Source organism: Artibeus jamaicensis, unplaced genomic scaffold (assembly GCF_021234435.1).
Source record: "Artibeus jamaicensis isolate MK-2021 breed Jamaican fruit bat unplaced genomic scaffold, CSHL_Jam_final contig_354, whole genome shotgun sequence".
Classification (NCBI taxonomy): Eukaryota; Metazoa; Chordata; class Mammalia; order Chiroptera; family Phyllostomidae; genus Artibeus; species Artibeus jamaicensis.
The window spans coordinates 21381331-21408412 of NW_026521803.1; positions in this window are offsets into that span (position 1 = coordinate 21381331).

A 27082-nucleotide genomic window follows, 5' to 3' on the forward strand; every position below is an offset into this window, starting at 1 on the left:
TCCCCCCGCCCCCAATTGTAAGCTTTATGGGGCCAAGGGCTTTATTCAACACTATGTGCCCAGAGCCCAGAAGTGTGTAGCATCTGGCAGATGCCCACACCAAAACTTATTTCATGAGTGAGTGAATAAACAAATAAACGAGTGGAGGAATGAGTAAGTAACTGTCCCATTTCCTCTCCAAGTTGTATTGATCATGAAGTTTTATTATCACATTTATACATTTACAATGGCCAGGGAGGATATATATGCCTTCCACTTACTCACTGAACCAGTCAGTCAGTAAGAACTTAATAACTTTTCTATTTTCCCTCTGGTGTGTGTGTGTGTCCGTGTGCACATGTGGGGAGAGTATTCCCTGTTAGCACAAGTAATATAAGATAATGATAAAAGTATGCTAATTAGGAAATATCACCGGTATTGTCGGGCTTCCCTCTCTCTGTCCCTCTGCTGTCTCCAACCCATCAGGAGACATTTTTATCTGCACCTTCACAGCCTTTCTGGCTTCTTACCCCTGTAATCAACATTTCCACCCATTTATGAGTTTAGTTCATGGTAGAAGTGGAAGAAAAGCAATTTTATAAAATTTTGCTATGGATATTAGCAAGGCAATACAGGGCCTGGCAGAAGTAATGCTACTGAGTGTGGTTGGTAGGGCACACGAACATCTTGCAGGAGATGGACAGCGATTTGAACATCTCACCTAAAATGTGCTTGAGTGTGATATTGGTATCTTAAAGAATTACATGCTTATGATTTTGTAATAAAAGGTTTGGTATAGATTATCAAAGGGGCATTATTTGTGCCAGATCCTGTACTTTATGGTCTCTGAGAAATTTAATTAAAGACAGAAAACATATTTTAACTATTCTTTGTTGCTGAGTTCTGTTTTATCAAATGTAACATGTGCCAAGACTGAACTCCATGGGCCCAGAGGTAAAACTTTGGCTTTGTTTGATGACCTCTGCAGGAGATTATCAATGTGCCATCTCTAATGATACCTCAGGTAGCATCATCTTCCCAGACTTCTATCAAGGACATTTTTACCACGATGACTACATCTATTGTACTTGTATTCTTAAGAAGTTTGAGTTGATCTAACAACAGCCATCATTGCTGAACTGCAACAACTAGGACACATGACAAAAGAATTTCAGAGCACCCTGATGACGATTTCAAACTGGGGATGGGGAGGGAATCTACGTATGGTACAGGAATAAATATTTCAGGCAAGAACTAGCCATAAGTGATGTTAACCAACTGACGAAGAAAAAAAAAGAGCTTGAAGTGTCTGAAGAACCTTACTTCTCCCATGTGCCTTTTCTATGTACCACTGAAAAGTTATTGTGATCATAACTAAAAGAAAAGAACTATTTAATCATGTTTAGAGCATGCCACTGAAATAGGAGCAGAACAAAGAGCTATGGGAGAGAAAAATTAACAGCATCTAAGGGATAATTTAAAGGACTATATCTATCTACTTTGTCATAGGATAATCTGCCAAATGGTGGGGCAAAGTGTGTATGAGGGTCTCTTCCTTCTAGAAGAGATAAACTGGATGCAAACAAATGCACCATAAGTCAATGTGGAAAATTCACAACCAGGGTTATGGGAGACCAGGGTTGTTTGGTAAAGCAGGCTACAGAAAAGAGTGCATTTGCATCAGATTTTGAAATGTGTCATTACCACAGGCCCTCCACCCTGCACACCCCCTCTCCCACCATCCCCCCCTTTAGTTTATGACCACGTGTCTCAAGTTCTTTAGATTCTATATTTCCCCTACTATTCTTGCCCTCCCCCTATCTATTTTCTACCTACCATCTATGCTACTTATTCTCTGTACCTTCTCCCCCCTTCTCCTCCTCCCACTCCCCTGTTGCTAACCCTCCATGTACCACAGGTACATGACACCGGTCTTTATGACAGTAACCACATAAATGGATTGATGGTGAATGCCTTAAAGATAGATATTGTGTTCACCAAGGAACTTCAATCTATTAATTAATAATTACTTGTCACTCATTCTGTGCATATATTCTGTGCTAGATAATGTGTTAAGTAATGTAGAGTGTCTAATTTAGTCACTATGACTTACCTACAGAGGCAATGGGTGTCATTGTTACTGATTTTTTACAGACCAGGAAACTGAGGCATAGGGTGGTTAATAACTTGTTCTTGGCCCGTAGGTGAAGGGGCCAAAGTGCAAATCCCAGTGTATCATATGTTAAATGCATTGAACTGAAACCTGAATGAATAAAACTAGTCTATTAAGTATTTATCATGAACCAGGTGATTGTTCTGAACACCATGCAAGTACAACTCATTTAACGCAATGACACTGCCAAGTAAGTGCAATGATTTCTCATTTCACATATAAAGAAACTGAAGCAAAGAGAGGTCAAGTAACTTGTCCAAGGTCCTATGGCTAGGAAATTACAGGGCTGGGATTCTAACCCTAGCGGGTAGTTTGAGAGTCAAGTGCATAAACCCTACACTTCAATGCCTCTCAAGTTTTACACTATGCAAAATGTCATTTATACATCAACTTGCCCATTCCACTCCACAGTGTAGTTTAAAGGAGTTCAGATGATGTTGACATTTCAACCCCAATTAGTTTTTTACCTCTTGTCAGACTAGTTATTTCCATTTACAACCAGAACCAGCTATCTTGACTATGTGAGCACATTTAGTGAATGATCAGAGTGATGTAAAAGGTCCCATCATTCCCAAAACTTCTCTGCAGACCTAAGGCAAGGTTTTCAATTTCCAGTGTTTAGATTCAAATCTTTCTCAAGGGGGAGAATGAAAGAAAAAATGTGTAGGGGGTAAGAAGAGAGACCTTTACCAGGAAAAAAAACCTAGTTGTGTTTAGCTTGAATGACTATCAAAAAAAAAAACCCGGCCAGGCGAGAAAGGTAAAAAAAAAAATGAGAGAAAAAAGAAAAAAAATGAACAAAACCTAATGCAGCCATGTCTTCATATCTGTAGTGGGCACATGCATAGAGAGAAGTTGGCATTGAATAAAGCATGAGGTCTGAAACGGTGAATGATACAGGCCAGTATCAGTCACTTCTACTTTTACATGAATGCAAACCACTCCTTTTGCTCTGCATGGGGATTATCTGTGTAACCAGCTCTTTCTCACAGCCTTTGCCTGGTCAGGGGATCTAGATTTAAGGTTGTACTTTGTCAACAATAAGCCTAGTATTTAGAGCAACACACTTCACCTCTTAGGTCATCATATCTTCACATGTGCTATTGCTATAGCTTTTATTTTTCAAATATGTAAATTATGGGTGTGCATATAGAAATTTCCTTCCCTACTCTGGCTAAAATAACATGCAGACCAGCACTACAAGGCAAATCGCATTTGACAAGTGGGAAAATGGACACGCTGACCCTCTATAACTTACTAATGATTAAGAGCTTTGGGATCAGGCTAGGATTTGAACTCAGTTCTCTTTTTTCCCAGAAATGATGCATTTCAATGCTGCTGCCTTCCTATTTTCTTATATTATACCCAATCTTTTATAGTGCAATAAAAAAGTAAAATAAAGAAAGAAAGAAACTTTTTCCTCTTTCAAAGTTGTATTTTAGGCATCAATATGCCAGAGGCCTGAAGCTTTGATGCAGAAGCGGGTATGAAAAGGTCCCCAGCAACCCACCTAGTAAGCAGACTACAATCTCTAGTCCGTGGCCCCATATGCCTGACTCTTCTCAACACCTGAAGCTTTGATTGTGTCTCTGATTTTATTTGCTGCTATTTCAAGTGTGACTGCTTTCTGGCCTGCAGATGTGAGTTCAGGGATGGTAGGGTGTAGTGGGGGAGAAATGTAATTTAATTTAAATTGCATTCTCGAGCAACGGAGACACTTGGATATCATTCTTTATTACTGGAATACACCACTCAGCATATTCATTTGGGCATATTTAAACCTAAAATTCCCTACCTCCTGAGGCTGTACTTGCAGTAAATAGCATAAAAATTTGGATGGAGGATGCAAATCTGAGATTTGTGAGTCCTGGGTGTTCTTTGGAAGACAACAGAGGCCACAGATAAACCCAGAATGAATGGCATGTCCTCTGTGCAGTGATGCCTATGAGTCAGAGAAAACAGTCAAAAGGTCAGCTGGTCCACTGACCACACCAGTCTACCTGGCAGCACACTGCAGCAGACCCTGTCACCAGGAAATGGAGAAGAATCTGCCACACAGAGGGATGTACAGTAATGCTGGCTCTAATTCTGAAAAAGAGTTCAAAAAGCATTTATTAAAATTGCCTATCATTTAATCATTTAAGGGGCTGATTGCGATTCCATTTATTTAGTGGGTAAGATGCTGCATTTTTAAAACTATGGCATTGATTTTCAGCAGGATCTCTTTCCTCCGAGGACACTTTAGCTAAAATTAGGATTGAAAAACTGACTTAATTTGGTAGATGGTGAAAGAGAAAGAATGATTTGTAAGAACACCTTTGACCCCCAAATTTTTCCTGTACTGACTATCATAAAACCTAAAGTTCTACAATTAGTCATTTATTCCTTTAGGTTACACATTTCTTTCCTAATATATCTTTTTTAAAGTGGAAAATGGACTGAGAGCAAGATTTTGTTAAGCTATTTTTGATGTCTAGTGCTTCATGGTGAATGAGGTAATCAGATATGTTTCTCAATCAGAAGAAAAGCCATTGCACAGGCCTGACAAATGATAACCATGCGATGACTGTAACTATAGTCATTTTATTATCATGAGAATTGGGACCACAGATCACATATGCATTCTGGGCCACTATTAACGTAGGGCTATTGGTGGCTGGTGCTTTATTTTTGACTGTGTAATCAAGGATAGAATATTTAATAACACTGAACCTTAATTTCCCCATTTAAAATAATACTAACGTAGACTACACTCGTGATTCTAATGTTGAACTTAAATGAAAAGCAGGGGGTAGAATGAAATGTACATTGATCTAACATGTAAGATAGTTCTTAAAAATAAAGGCATCCTCTATGGGCCCAACTGCTCTGACATCCAAGTGCCAGGAATAACCTAAACCCGGCTGCACAGGCCACTGTGCCCCTTGGGCCCCCTGCTCTGGTTTAGCCCAGGGGCTGAAGCAAGATAGCTGTTGCCCAATAGCCTGGCCAGGCACTTACCAAATTGCCTGATAAGTTTTGTCAGGGACAGCTAACTTATAGAGTTCCCCCTATTGATGGTTGAAATTTGAAAAACACACCATGTGAGAAGTTCTCATAAAGCCCTAGAGGTTATGGATAGATCTGTGCCTAGATTCCAGGTAACCCCACCTGAGTACCAGCTGAGTCTCACGAGAGAGAGAAGCCCACCCTGTCTCTACCTTCCCCATGGTATTTGGTTTTTTAGTAGAAAAGTTGTTCATTGAAAGGTTACTTGCCCTGTCTTAATATCATTTTTGTTATTGATCTTTTATATTTTTAAGAAAATTATATATCGTTAATATATAATACATGGTGCTTTAAAATACATAGACATAATGAAATAATGACTAAGTCAACCACTTAACATATTCATTTCCTCTCATAGCTTCCATTTGTGTGTGTGTGTGTGTGTGTGTGTGTGTGTGTGGTGAGAAAACTTGAAATCCATTCTCTTAGCAAACTTGCAGTATTCACTACAGTATTAGCTATAGCTATCATGCCATACATTAGATCTTTAGACTTGCTTATCCCACATAGCTACAACAAATCCCCATTTTTTCTCCCTTTCTGCCCCTAGTAACCACTGTTCTACTCTCTTGCTTCTATGATTCATCTCTGGTAGTTAAAGGTCAGAGGTGGCCTTCCAGGCATTCTTGGATGCTATGATTAGCTGGAGATACCATCATTTAGCATTTTGTTGACCACTGGACTGGGAGGTCTTGATCTACCTGGATGGTATCTCAATATAATACCTTGAGCTTATTTTTCACAATTTTGCAGGCCAGGAAATTTTTCAGAGTCGACTCTTGGCCGACTCTGAAAGTACATGTTGGGGTGGGCTCCTGGGACGCAGTTCCTGACTCACATAGTTACCATAAGTGGAACCCACATAATGCTGAGTATGGGGTCAGCAGTTCTGGAGAGGGAACCCCCATTGTCTATCAAATCATCTCATAATCTGTGGGATTAATGTTTGATTATTATGAACAGTATCATATTTCAATATTTCACTGTTTTAGAACATGTCTTCTAAACAAAAAATGTAACAGCCACAAAAACAAAAATAAGACTTAAAGTAAATTTGTTTGGACCTTAGAGACTTGGGTGAAGTCTCAAAAACTAGATTCTTCCCTAGAATACTAGCTCTATATGTCAAAACTGAGGCCTCTATCACTATTCTAGGGACTTTATGTCTGGGATGAGAGCAACTCAAGACTTCTCACAATTGGTCCCATTGAACATCTACTCTTCCACTGGGGATGGAAAACAATTGTTCCCTTAGACCATTTTTCAGGCTCACAAGTGTATTAGCAAGGGTAAGGGTATCTAGTGGGAATGTGTCTGGAACCTACTTCTTTCAGAATGTGCCTTAGATGGTTAGATGAATGTCAACCATTATAGCAACCCTGGTCCCTCCCTTCCTAGGAACAATATCCCAGAAGGCAGTGTCTGTGATGTTCTTGCCTCTAATGTGTAGCTTCCCCACCACAAGACCAAAGGTATCTGAAGAAAAACACTTAGAACTATATTCTTTGTGCTCATGGTGTCTCCTATTGCTTAGGATTTGCAATTCATGTGACCTCCCCAGTCTCCATTCATGTTCTTTGTACCTGGATTCTGTCCTTATGCCTTATGTCTTGCGTGGAACTTTCTTCTGGATTTCTTGATTGGCTTCTGATATCATTGTCATCCCTGCCTGCTATCACATGGACTGCTCTTGGCACCACACTCTCTGGCCATAGGCCTGCCGCCCTGGCCATTTGTTACATCTAGCCACACTCTTCCAATCTCAGCCTGTACTAGCTCTCACATGGACGTGTTCGGATAATTTTAAGGTAACCACATAACTCTATCTCAAAATAGCAAACTCTTTACCCACCATATCTTAAATTTCTTCTTTTATATTCCCGTGGCCTTGACTGAAGGTTCTGATTGCTTTAAAAATATACGCATCCCTGGAAAAGGTAAATTTTACACATCATCAAACATGTACACCTCCATGTGAATAAAACCTTCACATCTTTTAAAAAATATGGTAGAAGTGTGAGGCAGGAAAAAGAATGAGGATCTCAACCTCTAGGCTGTAGTTCAGATGGAAAAAGTGCCTCTGGACAGGAAATGAAACCTTGGTTCCTAAAGACGACACTTGCCACCCTCCCAGTGTCATGAAGCACTGGCCCTGGGCAGCTTTTTTCTCCATGAACTACAACTGCTTGTCACAAAACTTTTTGATAGGCACTCTCCTGTTTGGATTTGGGCTGTAAATATTTGCACAGACTCTAAAACTGATGCCCTAACTTTACAGTGCACGTATTGCATGAATATATGTTGATAAATAAACTTGTAAGCTGAGGTATGCATTGCATGTAAACTCTCTTTTTTTAAAGTAAAGATTTGAATTTTATAGACTGTAAAATATGGATATTGCTCTATTTATCTTGATGTACCTCTGTGAAAAGGTGACTGCTGTAATTGGAAAGTCATGCTGTATAACTAAAATAAGGTACTTTATTTGGAATTTTAAGTTATCTCCTGCCCAATATGTATAACCATAACTATCTTGAAAAATTAGTTGTTTATTGCGTATATATTTTCTAGTGCTCTGGTTATAATCCTGAAGCACTTTATAAGCATTATGAGAGGTACCGAGCTGGCCACTGCTATGAACAGAGTTCAAGGGTCCTAGTTGGCTAATGTGGGTCAAGAAGGCTAGTATGAGAGATGTGTGCCAGCCATGGTGCTATGGAGAAACAATGCCATCAGCTATGAATAGCAATGATAAACCCTGGCCACACTGTTAGGAAAAATTATTTATGTTCTTTGAGTGCTTATGCTGAGAAAACTTGCTCTTTAAAGGGTCATAGTATAACTGTTGTAGACTTTGTGGGTCAGGTCTGGCCTTAGTTGCATATGTTTCTTATATACTTCCTTTTTTAAAACTGTGCTTTACAAAGTTAAAAGCCATTATTTAGTTCATGTATCATACTTTCCTCACCCCAGCTCTGGTGCAAAGTTTTGATATACTTAAACAACAAAAAACTTTTATTCAAGGCAGAGTTTATGTCCACCACCATAATCAAACTCAGTCCGAGAGTGGTTGTTGGGGCTTTGTTGGTGGTCCCAGGACCCTGCCTCCTCTGCGTTATCTTCAGCTCCCAGATAGTCCTGAGGAAATCGCCCAGAGCATGAGAGCTCTTGGGAACACAACTAAGATATCTGGGTATCTGCGCCCCAGAGAATCCCAACAACTTCCCACTAGTAACAAAGATGTGTAATTATCAAAATAGCTCAGACCTTGTATCAACAAGGAAGGAAGCACCTAACAGATTGACAGTTACCATCTTCACATTCTGTCTATGGCAGTACCATGTCTGTATCACAAGTAAAATCCTCCTTTTTTGTTGAAATCTCCTACATGTCTTGGATATAAAAGTCTTTGCAGTTTACTTGTTTATTTTCTGTCTCAGTTCTATTAGAGAGAGTATACTTTTAAGTCCTTATACCAGGATAACTGTGCACATCTCTTAACTGGTTCTCCTGCCAGGTCCTTTTTAACTCTCCACTCTCTGTCTTAGCCAACCCACCCCTGATAGGCTGTTTTGTAATTACATTGCTTTGATTTGGCCTCCTCATTCTCTCAATGACCTTGATTCATTTCAGTTCACTTTGTCATTAATCAGATATTTATGATGCTCAGCCCTCAATGTAATGGAAGCTACAGGATCCCCAGACACATGTCAGAATCTCTGCCTTCTATTAGAAGAGATAAGATGATGATAAAATACCTGCGATAGAAGGCAGAATGCAACAAGAGTCATTTGAGTAGTGCAAGTTAAGTTCAGTAGAGTCCCTACAGAAATTTTCTGGCTGGTGAAATTGGGATGCACTGGAGAAATTATCGGAGATTTACTAGAAAGTCACTATGTGAAGGAAGAAGGGGGCAGAGCATTGTGGTGGAGATAAAGACAGAAATGGGGCATGGCAGAAGGAAAGAATAGAGATTATTCTGCAAATTAGGGCCATATAATTTTAGTAGTTGAGTGAGGGAGTAAATTTAGAGAATGAGTTAAGCCAAGTTTGGGGAAGGCCTGGGTTGCTGGTTCATGTTGTTGGAGCTGTATTTAGTAGACTTTGGAGGAAAGCCAATATTTTTTGAAGTCCATGTGCCTGAACCAGGTGAATGTATGCTGGGTTGGCACAGCTACAATGCAGTGAAAGGGCCTTGAACTGACAGTTCGGGAAATTATAGATTTTAATTTCTGCTGCATCTTTCTAGGTTATCAATATATCAAAGTAAAATGAACAACATGATCATTTACATTTATATTTTTAAATGTTTGTACAGACTATGAAGTGCTGATACTACATGCAAAGTGAAGAAAGGGTTTTAGAAAATAGCAAGACAGATTGGTTGTGGGATTTCCAAGAACAAATGATATACAGTGGGATTGTGTTTGGTAAAGTTGGAAAATAAAAAAAATATTTGTCTTGAACTTTTTCAACCTAATATTGCAGATCATGGCTCCCTGCGACCCTCACATTAGATCATAAAATCCTTAGAGAAGGAAGTGTATTTGCTTTGATTCCTCTTTGCATTCTCTGCACACATCAGAGAGCCGAGCTCAGGGCAACCACTCAGTAGATGTTGCCTGAATGAATGATCTCTCCAAACTCTGTCAAAGCCTCCACTCTTGAGGAAAATCTGTAACCAAACACATGCTAACAAGTAAGTAATTATCCATATGTTAAAAAGAATTTCTCTAATAAAAATAAAATAGCCCATTGCTAAGTAAGTCCAAATTTAGTATCAGCACTCATAGAAAAAGACAAATATCTTACACGGGGTATAGAGGTCCAGGCCACAGGGGTCCCAGTCAACTGCTTCCTGCTTTTCTTCATTTGGGGCTCCTGGAAACCTTAACTTTTCAAGTATCACTCTCTTTGGCTGAACTTACTCTGTTTTACCCTGGCATATGGCAAGGAAAGAACTATGGAGAACCCCTGAGTCAGAGCCTATAGATAATATCAACTTTTTTTCAGATTTTGAAGAAAGCTCTGTGCTACTCTTTGCCTGTGGGAGTCACTAGACTCTAAATGCCGTGCCCTGATTTCCTGACTATCCTGTCTTAACAAACAAACAAATAACAACAACAAAACACATCACTTTCCCTTTCACATGGAAATCCCTTCCACAGCTATGCACCTTCACTCTGCTGAACTGGGCTGTGTTTGTGTTAAATTCCTCTCCCTCAGCATGTAGGAGATTTGGCATGTCCTTGATCAAGGTTCCCAACTTTGCTTCTCTGATTTCACGCCTACTGCATGCAGCTTAGATAAACTGAGTGTCATTGGTTGAGGAGGCTCCATATCTACTCAGAGTGGGAAGAGCCATAATGGTGCAATTTCAGGTGTCTGAGTGTCTATGCCTGACCATGTCTTCCATATTGATGTTAGGTATGACATCATTACTTCCACTTAAGCCTGGTATGCAGTCTGTACCCTTAATTCTGAAATGCTCAGAGCAGTTTTGGAGAAAAGATAGAAAGATGCAAGAACTGCAATAAATATAAATACCATTTGCCACCTTAATTCTACTGTTTCAAACTGTATATGGTGACAAAATTTTACTGCAATACTATGAGTTAATCTAATGGAAAATTCTGCATATCTTGTGTCTATCGTTTATTATAAAAATATTAAGGGAGTATACTAAGCAACACTTTTAGTTTCCAGTGACAGAAATCTAACTGACATGAGGATAATAAAATATTTTTGAAAAATACATTGCCTCGCATGACTGGGAAGTACAGTAGTATGTTGTTTAAGGCCCAGCTGACCAAATGCCTCAAATAGCACCATCAGGAACCTTTATCTCTTTCTCCAGTTCTTTGATAGCTCCTTTCCCTGTAATGGACATGATGGTTTCCAGGACATCAAGATCCCAGCTGAGAGACAGTATTTTTTTGATAGGTGTTTTAGTGTCACATTGTTGTTACAACAAATTACCATGGCACTGGTGACTTAAAACAGCACAGATTTATTATCTTACAGTCTTGGAGGTCAGACACCTGAAATGAGTATCAAGGGGCAAAAATCAAGGTGTAGTCAGGGATGAATCCCCTTCTTCAGACTTGGGGAGAATTCCTTTCCTCACCTTTTCCTGCATCTAGAGGTTGCCTTCATTCACTGGTTCCTGGCCCCTTACTCCATCTTCAAAGCTAGTGGTCTCATCGCTCTGACTTCCATTCTGTTGCTGCATCTTCTCTAACTCTCCTGCCTCACTCTTTCATTTAAAGGATGCTCTTGATTGCATTAGACTCACCTATATAATTCAGCATAATCTTCCTATCTCAAAATCTTAATTGCACCTGCAAAATCCCCTTTGCCTTATAAGAGGACACATTCACCAGTTCTGGGAATTAAGATGTGTACCTACTGCAGGGTGAAAGGAGGTCATTATTCTGCCTACCACAATAGGTTTGGCAAAAAAAAAAAAAGGATAAATGAATAAATAAAATTCCTAGGGAGGACTTTGAGTAGTCCTGCTTCTGCAATGTGCTTACCTTCAAATAATCTCTGTGACTAGGAGAACTGGATACTGACTGGCTAACATAAGTCATATTAGGCCAAACTTGACAGTGACAGGGCAGGGATGATGTTTTAGCTTCTACCATATCACAGGGAATGGTTTCTCTGCCAGAATAAAAAAAAGGAATTTCTTATTAGAGGAAAGTGAAGGGATGCCGGGAAAAAAACCCAAAAAACAAAAACAAACACAAAACACAGATACCCATTGAACGAGGCCAGTAGACAAGTGAGCAGGTTTGTCTAGCTCCCAAACCTAAGGAGGGTAGCATGATTTAAACATCAGCCATTCGAGAATCTTGTTTTAAAATATAAATATTTAAGTTTGGTAGGGATAAATATTCATGTTGAGTCACATATCAGAGGGAAAGTGTTTATCAAAAATCTTATACTTCATGCTAGAATTGGCTGAGGCAATAGATTACATTGGGGGAGAAAATTAGGGGACTTCAAAATGAGAAGTCCCAAGGAGGGTATAAAGAGAAGATCAAAAACACAAAGAGTGTGTCTTGCCTCTCACAGCCTGATCATGGGCCAGCTCTGACCCTCACTGTGTCAGTGTGTAAATGGACCCTTGATAAGTGGGCCTATCTCAGATGTGGGGTCTCTTTTTCATGATTCATCTACTCCCCTATTCCTTAGCACCTTCCCAACCTGGGCACCACTCACAGTTTTCCCTTCAGAACTCCGATCTCTTATGCCTCCAACATGGCAAGGTCTGCTCTGTCTCAGACCTCCAGAGGAGGGGCAACTGTTCATGGGCAGAAATATCCCTCCAAGGGAAGCAGCTCTTCAGCATTTGGGCATTAATTTAGAACCAAACATTGACGAATCATGCCATTTTACTGAAAAGCACAGTCCTTAAGTCAACCACCTAATCTAAGGGAAGAAATTAAACTCTAAACCAACATAAACACATTACAAGTCATTAGTGTAATTAAAAAGGAATGTATAATTAAAACATTTGTGTATTTTAGCTCAAATTCATCTGTGGTCGGAAATTTTAATGAACTGTTCATCAAAGAAGTCTCAGGAGTCTGGGGATAAGTTTAGCATAACAAGAATCTCAGTGTTTTCTCCCCTCTGCTTCAGGAGCCCCATTCCCTCTGGTTTCTAAACAGCAACCTGTCATTGGTTCCACCAAACTAATAATGATTCTAAGTGGTTATGATTGCTTTCGTGTTTTAAACTGATGTTATCTTTTTATCCCTTAAGAATCATGTTTTTCATAATTACTTCTCTTTTGTCCTTTTCTTAAGACAAATGATTTTGTAATTAGCGATGAAGGAAGGAGTCGTCACTCCAAGACATCTGTCAAGTTGTCAGGAAGGATGTCTCCCTGTAGCTATATTTAAACTTTCTGTTTAATAGCCTCTTGCTTTATTTCACAAGAACATCTCTGTGGAATCATGCCCCGGATCCCCTAATGATCAGGTTCTATAAAACATAGAGCAATTAGACTGTAAAAAAATATTGCTCCCCAGAATGTCCTTCCTATTCATAATGTGCACCTCTCCTTAACACTCCCTTCCCTGGACACCCCACCCATGTGGATGACTCCTCCCCCATGCTCTATAGATTCTAGTTCTAGATTCATACAGATGAGATGGTAGAATTTACCAAAATTAGTCTAATACTTTCCCCAACTCCAGCATTCAGCTGTAACAATGTTGTCTGTCTCCAAGTGAATGGTAAGTTATTGTGAGAAACCAACTACTTCTCCCTTGGAGGGCGTGCAGGAGGGCACACCTAAGCTATGTTTCCCCTGTACCCTATAGAGAAGTGGTGTGCTCGTTCAGGTGTTTGCTGTTCTTCTGTTACATCTGCAGCAAGGAAAATAGCTTCCAGTGACTCTCAAAGCCTCTTCCTTAGGAACAGAATCCAGATTGACAGAAATATCATGCGGAGTGCTGAGGAATACGGGGAGCTCATGTTACCATGAGATTCAAGATTATCGCTGATCTCCAATTCCAATGCCATTCTGTCAATAGGTAACACCCTAAATCTCACAGAAATCTCAAGCTGCTCTAATCACTCACTCTCCTTGTTCTTCAATCACTCATTTAACACATGACTCTGGTTCTTCCTAAGAGAAAGCTAGGCACAGGAACGTTAGTGATTTCTTTGAGAAGCACACAGAAGTATCAGGCAGATCCAAGCAAAATAAAACTTAGTGAAGTGCTGTCTGACGCTGACTTTTCAACCTGGCCCTGGCAGAGACAGGACTGGCCCACGTTGAACAAATGCACACCTTAACACTTTCCATATTTTAGGAGATTCTTAAAGTTTGTATGTTTGCCCCTCGTTTTGAGCACCTTTCCAGCTTCCTCTTTCAAAACACTCATACTGCTGGACTGGGTGCCAAAGATGTGCCAATTTCGAAATTACATGAAATTGTCCAGGTAAAGTGGGTGGATAGAAAACCATTGCTTAAGGTATTTTTCTTCATGATAGTATTCACATTTAACAGACTCTTAAATATCAAAAGATGTGCCCTGGCCCATCTTTTTGGTTTAGAGTACTGTTTCATATACCAAAAGGTTATGGGTTTAACCCCCAGTCATGGCTCATACCTAGGTTGCTGGTTTCATCTCTAGTCAGGGCTTGTACAAGAGGTAACTGATCAATGTTTCTCTCTCATATAGATGTTTCTCTCTCTCTCTCTCTCTCTCTCTAAAATCAATAAACTTATCCTCAAGAGAGGATTAAAAAAGATCAAAAGCTGTGAGAGACACAAAAATGGCATTATAAGGGAGAATTAAAGGCATCAGAGAGACTAGAACATCAAGACTTTTATTTCTGATGGGGCAGGCTGACTGATGCCTGCCTGATCCTGTCTCATTGCACCATTTAGTGGCTGCTTATTCTTTGTGCCTGAGTACAGTACAAGAACAGAGTGCAACATGTGGGCAGAGGTATGACAGACTCAGTGGGAATAATAAGAAAAATACTCATCAGCATGTTTACTTTCCTGCTTAGTTTCTCAACATATTTCTTCATGGAGCTCATGTATCATAGTATTTAAGATGAAAGAAAATCACAAGATGCCTCTAAAGTTGCAGTCCTCTTTTTTCCCCTTAAATTCCAAATGCCCCTCCTTCTTTATGGCTATTCTAATGTTCCTTATATCCTTTTCACTTTCACTCCATCTTTTCAAAAATCATTCTTCACATCAATGGCAGATTTAAAATACTAGTTACAGCACTGCCTTGTCTTTCTGCTGTTAAGAGGCTGAAATTCTCCCTGCCATCTGTGGGTTAATGCATGGCTTCATGTCACCTATTCTTACCTCATCCATCCTTGTTACTCATCATTTCTCAGCAGTAGATTTGCTGGGCTCATTAAATTGAGCACCTCCTTTTGCTCTGTCCACTTCATCCAAAAACCTATTGGCTCAGGCTTGTTGGCAATATTGCAGAAAGTAGAAAAACTAAGACCTGAAAAATACCAGTAGCTGCCATACTGGTCCTAGTTTCTCCACCTCTAGACTTCTTTCCCCTAAGAAAGATGAAACTCTATTGTTTAAGCCTCTGTTATGTTCATTGTTGATTACTAGCAGCTGAATGCAATTCTTAAGTGACACAAAACATGAAAATAACTAATTTTACCTGTATTCATATGCAGGGACTAGTGATACCCCTCTAATTATTTGGTTTTGGGTTTCTTGGTTTATTTATTTGCTTGAAATGTTGCACTGAAAAATCTGAAATTCTAAAAACAATCTAATTAAAATGATAAAACCTCTCTCTGGCCCTTAATTTGGAAGGTGCTACCCACATGGAAACCCCAATATTCACCCCTGGGCTCTCTTTTCCTTTCTCTAGCTGTGTTCTGCCTGCCAAGTCCCTAAAGAGGAAAACTCATATAAATACACAATCATATCTTCTTCCCATTGTGTTGCTTGCTAATGTGGTCTTGGGTGGTTACCAATTCTTTCTGTGAATTTGTAAATATGTAGAGGCACAGTCTGAGTGCAGAAAGGCAGTCCCCAAAATTGTTTTCTTAATTTTTTTCAGACTATGGAAATTTAAGAATCATGGGTGGAATAATAAGTGAGTAAATGAATCATAAACAGACAGCGAAATTTTTATATTAAAAAAGAGAGAATAAGGACAGATAAGACACCATAAGCGCATGAGCAGGTAGAAAGATTTGATGTGAGGAAACTCCAAAGTTTCACATATGTTTACATGAGGTAAAACTGAGGAATCTTTTAAAAATGTTACATGATTTTTGAAGATACTCTATCATCTTTGATCCTTACTACTCTCAGTCCCTGAAGCAATAGTTACTGGTATATTGGGGACTACCTGTGTTCATATTTAAGAAGTCTGTATCTTTAGGGGGGAAGGCATGGAGCTCAGAATTTGGGGTCAATACTATAAAATAGAAAAAGGATCTTTCCCTTCAAGAGAGGGAAATAGTGATAGCAGAAACTGTGGCTGCAGGGATAAGAACATGGAATCTGCACCCTATAGAGAAACCTGGAGAGTTAGAAAAATGCATGATGAGTTTGTGAGGTCTGATAGAAGAAAAGACCCGTGTCTCATTTTCTTAGTAGTTTTTCAGATTGTGTCAAAGTAAGAGAATACTGGAGAACAGTAGCCATGGTCAGCTCACTGTAACATAAAAGCCACGGGAAAATTTTCATGACCAAAAAGTGTCATGTGGATGTTGCCTATGTGTATGCAGAGAGAATCTCTGAGCAAAAGGGAGCGACAGAGCAGCAGAGCAGCAGAGCAGCAGCATCTCAGTGGTGCAAGGCTATGAGGGTCATTTGCTAGGGGCCCAATAAAAATGTTTTCAAGTAGTACATCCAGACCGATGTGCAAAAGCCTGTCATGACTGAATCTTTAGGCAAGAAATAATCCTTACATGGCTTTTTTTTTAAGTATCCACCACTCGGGGGGAAGTGGTACATTAAGTGCCCAACACTTTATATGAAGATACATATGAGGTTGACATTCTAAAGGGCCAGGACAATTTTAGAAAATTGAGAATTTGAGGGGGATCAAGAAAATCTAAATAGGTAAACAGGGTTGGGTCTTGCTCTAAGATGACAGTGGAGTCAATCCTAAACCATGGACCTTGTTCATATGAATAAATTCACAATCAGTATTAGAACTCTTTGTTAACATCTCTGTCCACAGATCCTACTTATACCTTAGTGTCTCCCAATCTTTCCTGTAACAAAATAAGTGCATTGTACACTCACACACACATATACACATGTTCATTCACACACTCACACACATACTCCCATGTATACATGCCCTAAACTTTGTGGTCTCCATGGACTTATTGAATATTAAAGCAAACCTCAATGAAATAGGAATCCTATAATTCAGATACCAGGTTTATAGGTCTTTCTTGATAGTCTTTCACCAAGATGCCATCATAGATCTATTTGTGATACTTCTTTGTTCACAGAAAGATCAATGACTGTTTGATGCTAGTATAAAAATGGGGGAAGGGTCAAAAGAAAGAAGAGAGAATATAGACTCAAAGGTAATAAGATAGTTTTCAAATTAAATACAAAAAATATCTTCTTAACCTTGTCAGCTGTTCAATAGAGATATTTACCTCTGAAATGGATGAATGTCATATCACCCTCCAAACATTGCTGTAGAAAAAAAATTCTTTTAAAGATCCTCAGTTGGTACTCTTACCAGATGGCTCATTTGGTTGAGTGTTATCCCACAAAACAACAATTTGTGGGTTCAGTTCCCAGTCAGGGCTCATGCCTGGGTTGCAGGCTGGTCTCCAGCTTATACGGGTGAGGGACCTGCGAGAAGCAACTGATCAATGTTTCTCTCACACATCAATGTTTCTCCCCCTCTCTTTTCCCCTCCCTTCCCTTCTCTCTAAAAACAAATAATTTTTTTTTTAAATCCTCAGTTGGGTAGAAGAACCTTGGGCAAAACCCAAGAGGGTTTTTGTCTAGCTTCCTGGTTTTACTCTTCTACCTCCTGTGCGAAGGGCACATGCTGATGAAAACCTCTTGCACAAATCACTAGCTCTGCAGTCTCTGTGAAATGCATCCTTTCTCTGGACATATATGTTTCCAGCCATGCACACATTGACATTGAGGCTTTTAGAATATCACCGATGTCAGCAAGACAGGTATTTAGGACAACTGCATTTTTAAGGTGTCCCTGGTGACTATGTTTTTTACTAGGGTTTCCAGTTGCACTGGGTATAATTAGTCCTGAGGTTATAATCTTATTCAGGAAAATGAAGCATCAGAGGATGCTACTAAATTAATCTTCTGGCTATGAGGATGTCACTCCAGAGATTAGGATGCAAACATCATGGCTACTATTGTCTTTGTAATGACTCTTAAAAATATGTTAATAAATATTGGGTTTCACAATCCCCAGGCAAATAAATATTTAAGTGTAACAGTGGGCATTTATCTAAAAGCCATAGGCTCAGTTTTATGTATTATGATTTGAGGAATTATATGTTTAATGATTTACCCTTAAATATTTCCCACAATACATTGCCTTAGAGCCTGCTATGCAACCATTAAAATCTTATCCTGATTTCTAGTTAGACACTGTAAATTAAACAGACACATTTATCTCTTATTCCCTCTTGAAGCTCCTCCATACTGGAACATCAGAAGAAGCAAAAACCAATAATGAGAGAAAGATAAGAGCCAATTAAAAATGTCAACAAAACTTGAAAAAAGTGGAATATGATAAGCAGGGGGTTACTTGCTGAGCATCTCAAAGGAAGTTGATACCTAAATACCTTCAAAAATAGACAAATATTAGCAAGATAATTTATGACAGAGGCCTGGAAAGGTTTAAAATGTAGTGACACTGCCGTTTTGGATGATTAAAATTCCAATTAGGGCTTAAAATTGGAGGATGGGTAGAAAGCCTTCATGGGAACAACTACAAACCAACATGTCAGTCCTTACCTTGTGTAGGAACTAAATGGGCCAATGCGGGTCAGAAGACTAGAGACGTGTTTCCTGAAGCAATAAGACCACAAACACCCTGACCTTAAAAAGGATCGTGTTACCTAAAAGTCAAGGTAAAAATGCTGCATCAAAAACAGACTAATGAAAGGCTGTATAACAAATTAAACAAATTAATAAGATTCTGGCCTATTCTTTCTTATTTTCTATCATGCAGGAAAATCAAGCTTTCATCTTTCAAGTCAGTATCTGAATGACTCAGGAAACACTCTGCTCTAAATGAAAAAGCTATCATCCCACCTTGGCCAGGTAGCTCAGTTGGTTAGGGCATCATCCTGACACACCAAGATTGCAAGTTCAATCCCTACTCAGGGAACATACAAGAATCAAGTGAATACATAAATAAGTGGAGCAAGAAATCTCTCTCTCTGTCTCAAATCAATAAATAAAAAAATAAAAAGATGTTACCTCTTGATTAAACCAGAGTGACACCCACCATTTTACCATTTGACAGCCCCTTCTTATGAACACTAAATAAATACAGTACTAAACTAGTTTTTAGTGCCTCACTCTTAATTATAAATAGGTCACAGTAATCACCAGATGTTTGTGGAAGGCCTGAAAAATAAGAATGAAAGAAAGATCAAAGCAAAAGATAAAAAAAGACCAGAAGAAATACAGACAATGTAAGAATTAAAAGAAAACTTCTAAAAGTCTAAAATGGCTTTTTCCAGAGAGAAAACTGAAGACACTATTTATGAAATGAACTTTGGCTAAATTGCAAAAGGAACATTCAGAGAAAAAGGAAGGGCTACTGGAAATGAACAAATTCAGAGTAGAAATGTAAAAGTTCAACCCAAGGAATAGAAGTTAAAGAAACCTTCGAAAAAGCAGAACAAGAAGACATAGTGAATAAGAGAGAAAGATAAGAAAACCAGAACATCAGTGCAGCACCATAGCACAAGGGTAACAGGAATTACAGAAATGGAGAAGAAATAAAACTGAATCAATGTTATATATATATATATATATATATATATATATATATATATATATATATATATATCCCTGAGTAGGGATATATATAATTATGGCGTTCTCAAAGGTGGGGGCTAAAAAGCCTTAGTTTCCACACATAAAAAAGAAACAGCATTGGAAGCACATTTTATTCCTAGAAAGAAGACATTTGAAGTTAAAGGAAAATGGAGAAAAGTTTTCAAATTCATAAAGAATATAATCTTCTACTTAGAATTTAATATTCAGCCAAACAATCAAATATGAAAGGAAAATAAAGACCTGTTCAGGCATGCTGAATTTCAAAAAATGTATCTCCCATTCATCCTTTCTCAGAAAACTACTGTAGAATACTTTCTGTCTCAACAAGAAAGATGTACACCCCGAGATTCATGGGGCTTCAACAGAGGAGGAGGCAACGAAATTCTCCAAATGATGGGAAGGGAAATCCTAACATTATAGATGTGTCTAGAGTGTACCCAGTAGAGACTGAAGCAAGGTAAAAGAGTGCTGCAGGGTAGATGTCTCCAAAGGAAAAAAAATACAATTGGTGTTTATTATATAACACATCACTATATTTACAGATGATCTGTTCTATCAGAAAATCCTGAGATGAATGATAAAACTAAACAAAGAAAGACAATGATTAACTTAAGAAAATAGAGCAAGTTTGGCAAGAATTACATGTTAAACACGGTCCATGATTACATAGTCTATTATAATGTTGATAGACCAGTAGCACTTGGTGTGGGTATCGGGTTTCTATTGTTATGCCACTTATGCTCAAAAACACTCTCTCCAATCACTTCGTGGGTATTGTGGCCTGTCATTACATATTGCCATGTGCCTCTGTGTGTATGTGCACCTCTTGTCCCTCTACATAAACCAGGAGCTTTTGAGGAAAGGCACAGCACCTTCTGCTTCTCTAGATCCCCATGGCTATGGGCCAGTGTCTCAGTAAATTTTAAAAAATTAATTAATTTAAAAAATGGAGCAAACTTTTAATTCACTAATATCTAGATTAGAGTTAACATGCAAGGGAATCAAATGATGATCACCACAGAAAAAATACTTGCAGTAATAGTGTGAAATATAATAGTCAGTTATTTCTCGGATGCTAAAATTTGCTGGACACTGTTCTAAGAGCCTTATATACCTTAATTTACTTAAACATTAAAAAACCCAAGTTGAATGCCATTATAATTTCCACTCTACAGGTGAGAAAATTGAGGCACAGTGAGGTTCATGTGGCAGAATCAAGTCGAACAAGACATACACTCCTCTGTGCCCTCCCAGGCCTTATGCCTTGTTTCACTGGTGACACTGTCCAGAATATTCTTATTGATAAGAATGTCTCCCCCTCTGAAATCTATATTCTAAGGATAAGCACCTTGTCCCACACATCTCTTCAACTCACACATTTCTAAGCAGAGCATCCTGCATGGAGTGAGCACTCAGTACTTACACATGAGCTGAACAAATGAGAAAGGGGCCATGGATGAGGACCCTGTTACATAATCTCCAACAGAACACAGACGGACCTCACCATGGGAGATTGGGGCAGATGTGCCATTTACCATTAAATAATTCTAAATAACTGTTCAACTATGCAAACACTAGTCAAAATGTTTTATGTGACATAGATGAAAACATATTTGGGACAATTCTAATTTTTTCCAAATATTAAATTAAAGGAATAGCCATAGATATCTTTTTGAATTAATTTGTAGTATTGATGGCTTATATTTTGAAGATTTGAAGCAATGCCATTAAAGATGCTTTTAGCTTGTGTTTTATAACAAGTACAACAAATAATGTAGTTTAAGCTAAGTTTCAAAAGACAAAGAACACATTGAAGGAAAACAGCTTACTCAAACATTTCATATAATTTAGTGACTTTCTCACTTTGTCATATACATAAAGACTTGAGGAAAGCCAGATTTTTTAAAAAGATGAACCAGATACTGTTTGTCTTAATTCAAAGCAGGGAAGTGATGCTGTGTACCAGAAAGCTCTGGTTTGTTCTATTCTGATTAAATGGGGTTTCTGGTTTTGTTCTATTTTGTTTGTTTTTTCTGTATCAAGCCTTCCCAAGCTTATCCTAGAATCAATACATGCTTTTATTTTTGTCTTTACCAAGGTGGGGGATGTTCAAATTATTGTCTGGGTTTCAGTCCCTCCAGCACTAGGCATTTCAGTTTGAAGGGGCTTCTGAGTCCTTTGCTGTGTGTGTGTTAATTAGAGTTGGTTTCCTGATCTTTGCTGTCAGTTTCCTCTGCTCCACAGTTTGAGAGACTGTGATACTAAACCAATGCTCAAAGTTCCCTGGAGACCATTTCCAGTTGCATTACTGATTTATTTTCGTCTTGACCAGATGGCTCCAAGTTCCTGTGAATGTACTGGGGTCCTTTTGATTACCCTATTTATCTCTCCCAGTGCTCAATTTAAGGGTCAAATCTCATGTAACACATTAGCCAGAAAGATAAACCATTCAAGCCCACTGCTGTTTGGACACCATACTTCTGACATATGCTCTGTGCCTCATTACACACCAAAGTTATTAGATTTAATACATGTTTTTATAAACTGCATAACAAAAGCAGGCAGGGTATTTGTTGGTCTGTCTGTCGATCCTTCAAAACATGCATCCAATGAAAGGGCAGGAGCCAGGAGGCATTTGACAAAAGGAAGGACAGTGTGGGTCCCTCCAGGCTCCCACACTGAGGCCTCCCTTGTCTTTATGGAGGTGGCCATGAAAAAGATGAGCAGAACATTTTTAATGAAACCAATAAAAATGCAAAGGAAGATTTAATGTTTAAAGAAATAATAAATCAAAACTGACAACTGAAATGCAATATTTCACCATGAGATTGAGGAAATCAATTCATCCAAAGGGCACATTTGGCTTCTGTTTAAAAAAAAAATCCCACATACTCACACAATAAAAGCTATCATATCAGATGAGGCTAAATAAACTCTAGTTAATGGATTTTTGAAACCTTGGAAAACATGCATGAAGCCAGACAATAGAAAGTCTCATGGCATTTGGAAACGTGCACACAGACCGCCCCCCCCCAACATCTACGATCCATGAATCAAATTATTATGCTCAGGACCCTGAGTGGGGGGTTAAAACTTCAAAAAAATGGTCCATTGTTCAAGAGGCTCTGTGGCCTCAGGACTGTCTAATTATCAGATTATTTAGTTTGATTGTTAAATCATTTCCTTTTAAGACTTCTCATAAAATGAAAAATATAGGCGAATCCTAAAAACAGAAATAGTGACAGGGCCCCCACCCCTAGGAAGTAATCAAAGAGAATGAATGCTTTGGGGCCGTTTCATCATGGGTATGTAGTGACCCTGGAGAAAATTAAATTTAATAAAAAATACCCTTTGCTCATAAGGACTCACAAGTCAATGAGAAATTGTCTCCTATGCTAGAAATGATAATACAATGTAGTTCATACCTAGGGCTAAAACAGAGGTTGAAATGTACCATAAAAATGGGCCCAGACATCTTCGAAAGGCTTTAAGAGCAGATGTGATTTGATGTAGACCTTGAAGAATGGGATGGGATATAATGGGTTGATATCATTTGGGGAACAGAGACGAGAGTGATGGGTAAGGAATAATTTCAATAGTGCAATTAGATAAAGATAGAAGCAGACTAGTGCAAGGAATAGTGGGTGAGGCAAAGGTAGGTTTACAGTTGTCTGTATGGAACATAATACAATAATGAATAAATAATAATACAAGAATAAACTGTGTAAACCCACTTCTGCCCCACCCTATATTTGAGAAACAGGAAGCAGTGTGAGAGAATAGAGGGTAGAAGAGTAATATTCACAATGGATAACAATGCAGCTAAGAAAAATGGTTGTATATGGGCTGCTTTGGCTTGGCACCATGCTAGGTGGTTATTATGTGTTTTCATATCTAATCCTTTCCACAGTTCTTCAAGGCAGGTAGTGACTTCATTTTATAGCTGAGGAATCTAAGGCACTACAGTGTTATGTCAGTTACCCAGTGTCCCCAAGCTTATCAGCAAAAGTGCCCAGATTCCAAACCTCTGGAATCCCATGTGACTCTGTGACATGGGACACACAGAATGCTGTACTGGTGCTAGGTAGGAATTAAGCTCCATCCACACTGCTGACTCAGCTTCTCCTCACCCTCATGCATTCCCTCTCATTCCTCCCACCTGCGAGGTCCCGTGTGCCCTTCCCCAACTTGCCCGATCCCACTAGTGCCATAAAACCTCCCATGACATGTCTGATTCTTTTTCATTAACTCTGATAATTCTAGTTCTATACTTCATCATCTGCATAGATTATTCTGGTTCATGTGTGTGTTTTACCTTCCTAAAGAAATTTTTATTTAAGGGAAGAAATCTTTTTCTTCCTTTTTAAAAATTTTCCACAAAGTTGACAAGTTAACTCCCTTATGCTGGTCAATTAATTAATTACAGTTTTTCTTAAGATCCTACTCAGCTACACCCCAGTGCTTTCCAAATGCCATATTGAATGCTTCCCTCAACAACCAAGTCCTGGAATGCAGGTATCCTGTATGTGAGCCTGATGTGAGTCTTAGAGCACACACAGTTATACTCAGCTCTCACATGGTGTTGCCCGCTGCAATTCAGAGATAACGGGGAATATGACCAGAGTCACACAATGCTGCTGCAGAGGTGGAAGGGTTAAGATTTGAACAAGAATTAGTCCTTTTCTTTCCAGCCAAGTTTTCTGATCTTCTTTCAGTATGCATTCTCACTGGTAACTACTCTAGCAGGTTTTTCAAGGTCAGCCTTGCAAACTTTTCTTAATATTTCTACTTGTTTAATTAAAGCAAACATGTGAGCATTTCCTTCAATGGCTTTTAAAGGAAGTGCATAAATAAAAACTAATTTTAGGACAACATAAACTGAACATTGTCAAGGATAACACTCAGTTCTATCTAAAATACTTGAAGTAAGGGGAAGATATACATAAATGCTCTAAATACATAACATCTTTTGCTTCATAAAATAATTTTTCCACATTGTAGTATCCTTTTCAAGAATATATGTCTTCTTCTAATAGCATATATCAAATATGCTTTCAAGTACATTCTTATAAATAATTTTTGTACTGTAAAGCAATATGTTTGTTCATTGTTTCTGAGGGATTTTTTTCTTCTCTGTCCCTTCCTGCCATGGCATGTCAGCTGTCACATACCCTTCTGTCACCAGGCATATATCTAAGAGTCCACTTCTAGGTCACTGCTTCTAACTCCTGTGGGAAGAGACGCTGGAAAAGCAAGCTTGTTAATGAAATCACAATGCCTGGATGAGGCCCGAGGGGATAAACTGCATAGTTTCGGTACCAGGGATTTGTCACAGCTGTTTCAGGAGCTTAAAGACCTTTTGCAATGTCCTCCTTGTCCATGTCTTTGGGTGAGCTGGCTGAAGCCTGCTAACTCAGACAGACGTGGCAAATATAACTTCTGTGTGGAGAGACTCTCCTGCAAGGTAGGTCTTTTTTTAGAGAAAACAGTGAAGGGACACACAATTATTTTGATGCTTAAATTCACAATCAGATTTGGGAGGGAATAAAAGACACATCACATATATATTATCTCTGGAGTAGGGAAGCATCAAAAAGATTTTATGTCCAGGAAAGTGTGGGGCCAGTGTTTGTTTGAAGAAGCAAAAGATTCGGTCTGACGCAGACACTCCTGGATGGGCAATGCCATGGAGGTAAGAGCGAGGAAGTCACTCACAGGGCGGTTAATAACGTAGGTGGGCTTGATGTCAAACCAGCAGGAGACACGATGATTTATTTCAGAGTGAGGGAGAGGTTAGATTTCAGTCACTGGATCTTCAGTGTGCACGGCCTCCCTTGTGTTCATGTGTACTCAGAATGTCTTTGGGATTCTTAGTGGCTGCTCCTAATTTAGACTTGTGACTGTCAGCCCTTTCACAGAGCCGGTGCCTTGCTGAAGTCACTTCTTGTGAAGCTTTGTGAAAAATGTGGACAGCTCAGGACACACACACATCTTAGGGGAGGAAAAAAGAAAAATAAATGAGATAGTAAGTAGATTTTATTTTTCTACTGTTGGCCTTTATTTTTTCAACAACCTTGTATTCCTTTATAATTTCCTCTCAGAACCATTTTTCCTCTGCTCATTCCCCTTTTCTTCATTATTTTAATGGCTACATCTTTGCTCTGATGTGTCAATGGGAGTGGAAAATCCTGCGAAGCCAGGGCTTAATGAAATGCCAGCTGGAACAGAGGGATAAAGTTTCTTTGGAACAGCTTCAAAGGGAAACGGGCTGGGCAAGCTCTGGGACAATGGCACCCAGGCCTGAGGACAGTGGCACCGTGGCCAGCTGGCCTACCCTGGCCCTAACGAGGCGTGAAAGGATGGGGACCCACATCACTGAGCAGTTGGGGGTACAGCAGGGGGATTTAAAACACACAAGCGCACGTAGACTACATCCTTCTATTTCACAACAAATAATATTCTCATGAAATGAGGGGCCAAAACATGATTCCTGCTGGAAAGAGAATGAACTAATTTTGCTCAAAGCTTTGGCTTTCTGAATGCTGCCAGTCACCTCCCCTCTCCACATCTCATTTTGGAATAAATTTTGCATTTCTTTTTATAGAAGAATTACCACGGAAACCTTAGTTTTGATAAGACTTGAAAGAGATTTATGAACACTCATTGGTCATTTTTGGTCATGTGGCATTTCTCTTTTCTTTTTTGTGAATAAAGCACTTGGAAATAGGCTATAAATCTGGAAGGCTCTAACAGTGTGTTTGGTTGTTGGTCCCATTTAGGCTTCGGCTTTGGAGACCCTTCTGTTTTGAACATCAAAATAATCAGCTGCAGTTTGTGCTTAGAAGGGATTATTGGGAAACTTCAAGCAACCTCAACCTTCCACCTAGTTCATTTATGTATATTAATGCACCTTGTATAAATCTGGTGTCTTACGGCTAGTATTTTGCATTTGAGGGTATCTGGTCAATTACATGGACTTTCTCATTTTATTAAATTAACTTTCACATTTCTTAAAACTGTGGAGATGGAGAGCTGTCCTTATAAAATGTGTCTTCTAAAAGCTGAGATACTTTAAGTCTAGAACAAGCACAGAAAAGATCATTTTAATCTATTTCCCTTGCTTATGAGAACTAACAAAAAAGGGTTTGAGATATGTTTTACATTCCAAGCAACAAATATTTACTGAGAAATCAAGATTGACATAGTCCTTATGGCCTAGAAAAAATAAAATATGGACCTTTATTCAGTTCAGTTCCATAAGCAGGTATAAATCGCCCATTTGTAGCTATTGAACTACCTGCTGAGTAATGCATCCAATGGGAGAATTCCTTATGGGCAAG